The 2,992-nt window shown below is 45.7% G+C and overlaps 1 pseudogene across 1 annotated transcript; it reads left to right on the plus strand.

Annotated features, from left to right (window-relative positions):
- The first annotated feature begins 2,340 nt into the window (after window positions 1-2,340).
- On the plus strand, window positions 2,341-2,742 carry LOC103275851 (annotated as a pseudogene). The gene has a single exon (XR_002481283.1). The product of XR_002481283.1 is annotated as a ubiquitin-like protein FUBI pseudogene (transcript).
- Window positions 2,743-2,992: the final 250 nt, after the last annotated feature.

Raw genomic sequence — 2,992 nt, forward strand, 5'->3', positions numbered from 1 at the left:
ACTAACAGTGATAATAAGGTAATGGGGTAAATATTCATTGCCTGTTAACTACGTGCCAAATACTGTGTTAAGCACTTTCTATGGATTATTTTATTTAATCTTCATGAGAACTCTGTGAGGTAGAGAGTTTACAGATAAGGAAGCTAAAGCTAAGAGAGTGTAAGGCAATTCCCAAGGTCAGAAGTAAGAGGAGCTGGAATGAAAGCAGAACTGGCTGGGGCAACACATGCCCTGGAAAAGTGAGGGTGGCTGGCTAGCAAGAGGATGGTCACCTTGAGAGGCAGCCAGGGACAAAAGAACAGTAGGTCAGACAGATAATACCTCTGAGGACTGTTGGGAGTGTCACCTGAGGCGCTGAGGGCCTGTCCCCTTTTTCTGGTACCCTCTTTCAAGAGGTAGATCTCTCAATCCTCCCCAGAGACAAGGGGGATGACATCACTTCTGCAGCCACATTCACTTCTCTCTTCTTCCTGTCAGCTTGCCTCCTCCATCATCTTCTGGAAGGACCCTTCTTTCCCCTCTTTTTTCTGTCTTTTTTCCCCCACCTAACTGTGCCTTATATTGCCAACAACACCTACAAATGACACTAAAACTTAGCCCTCAGGAATACAAAGATGGCAGATATCTGATAAGGACTCAAGAAGCAATTATTTGCATCTGGATTTCTTTGGTTGTCATATTGCAGATTCAGTCTGGGCTCAGCCAGACCTTCTGAGGTTGTGGTCACACTGATTCTAGATATGGCTGGTTGATAGCCTAGCAAACAGTCACTCCCTGCCCCTATACCATTTATGAATTTGCTAGCAGGCATGAGAAAACAATGGTCTTCAGGAAAGACCTTACAAGATGAAGCCTGATTTGCCCAAGTCAATCATGGTGATTCCTCAGGAACAGTGTTTGACTCAAGAACAGGTCTATGCTGCAGTCCCAGCTAGTGTCATGAGAAGACATCTCTTAGAGGCTGAAAGGATACAAGGAAGGAATGTTCTCTTCTATGGGGATGGGAAAGCTTGGGGTTACAACAACCATTAGACAACCAGGTAGGGACTAAGGATGGAAGACAACATGCTGAAGTTGGCAGAGCAGGAATATGGAATGAGTCTGGGTCTTTAAGGACATTTTGAAAGCAAATTAACCAACCTGGGAGCTACCTTACGCCCATACTTCTTTTTATGTGAGGCACTAAGTCCTCTTGAGCCATTTTCGGTTGGATCTCTCACTGCATGCAGTTGAAAGCACCTGAAACAACAGCCCAGCAGCATCTGGGAGCCCTTGCCATCAACAGGAAATGTCCCAGGTTCACATCTGCACCAGACTGGGGTGCTCGGGGAACTTTAACTAGTCCAGTTACTACCACTCCAGAGCTACAGTCAAAATGAAAGGGAATAAGTGGGAAATTATATAATGAACTTTCTCTGAGGCCGGGGAAAGTGTCAAAGCACTTTACAATCAAACCTAATTGAAAACAACAGCTCTTTAATCTAAATTTATGATATAATCAGCCTTCTGGTTACCTAATTATAATTAAATTAGATTGGCAGTGTATATCACATATGCTAATTAAAAGCACCAAAAGAAAAGCTGCATTTGGTAATGACTGTGTCTCACTCCCTTCTAGAACTGAATGGTAAAGAGCTCCCTGGGCTGTAAACTTGGAGGCCTGGGTTCTAGTCCTGCCCCTGCTCAAAACTGGCTGTGTGACTTAGGTGAGTCACTTAGTCCCTCTGAGTCTCTCTCTGTCTTCATATCTGTAAGATTCCAATCAAAGAGATTCTTTTTTTCTTTTTTCTTTTTTTGAATTGGAGTCTCACTCCATTGCCCAGGCTGGAGTGCAGCGGAACCCTCACGGCCACCCCAGCGTTGACCTGCTGGGCTCTGTGGATCCTTCTGCCTCAGCCTTTCAAGCAGCCAGAACTACAGGCACACGCTACCACACCCAGCTAACTTTTTGTTTTCTGATTTATTGTAGAGATGAGGTCTCGCCAAGTTGCCCAGGCTGTTCTCAAACCCATGGACTCAGGCAATCCCCTTACCTCAGCCTCCCAATGTGCTGGGATTACAGACCTGAGTCACTGTGCCTGGCCATGTCTGAATTCTTTTACCTAGCATAATGTTTTCCAGCTGCATCCATGTTGTAGCATATCAATACTTCATTCTTTTTATGGCTAAGTAATATCCCATTGCACAGACTATAATTTGTATAGCCATTAATCCATCAATGGACATTTGGGCTCTTTTCACCTTTGAGCTATTGTGAATAATGCTATAAACATTTGTGTAGCTCTTTCTCGACTCCATCTTCACCGTAGTGGCAGTGAGGGCCGCGGTTCAGTCGCCACCATGCAGCTCTTCGTCTGCGTCCAAGAGCTGCACACCCTCGAGGTGACCAACCAGGAGACGGTCGCCCAGATCAAGGCTCAGGTGGCCAAGCTGGAGGGCATCGCCCCAGAAGATCAGGTTGTGCTCCTAGTGGGCTCACCGCTGGAGGATGAGACCACCCTGGGCTAGTGTGGGGTGGAGGCCCTGGCCACCCTGGAAGTGGCCGGCCTCATGCTCGGAGGCAAAGTCCATGGTTCCCTTGCCCGTGCTGGGAAAGTGAGAGGTCAGACTCCTAAGGTGGCCAAACAAGAGAAGAAGAAGAAGAAGACTGGCCAGACCAAGCGGAAAATGCAGTACAACTGGCATTTCGTCAATGTTGTGCCCACCTTTAGCAAGAAGAAGGGCCCTAATGCCAACTCCTAAGTCCTTGGTGATCCTGGCTTTCTCCAATAAAGCAACTTAGCCTGGTCAAAAAAAAAAAAAAAAAAACACACACACACACACATTTGTGTACTTGTATTTGTTTTGAACACCTGTTTTCAATTCTTTGGGGTATACAACTAGGAATGAAATTGCTGTCAGATGGTAATTCTGTTTAACTTTTTGAAGAGTGACCATAATGCTTTCCATAGCATCAGATCCCTTGTTTTTTTTGTGGGATCCCATGACTAAT

This window comes from Carlito syrichta, unplaced genomic scaffold (genome assembly GCF_000164805.1).
Source record: "Carlito syrichta isolate Samal-C Ts95f unplaced genomic scaffold, Tarsius_syrichta-2.0.1 Scaffold315801, whole genome shotgun sequence".
Classification (NCBI taxonomy): Eukaryota; Metazoa; Chordata; class Mammalia; order Primates; family Tarsiidae; genus Carlito; species Carlito syrichta.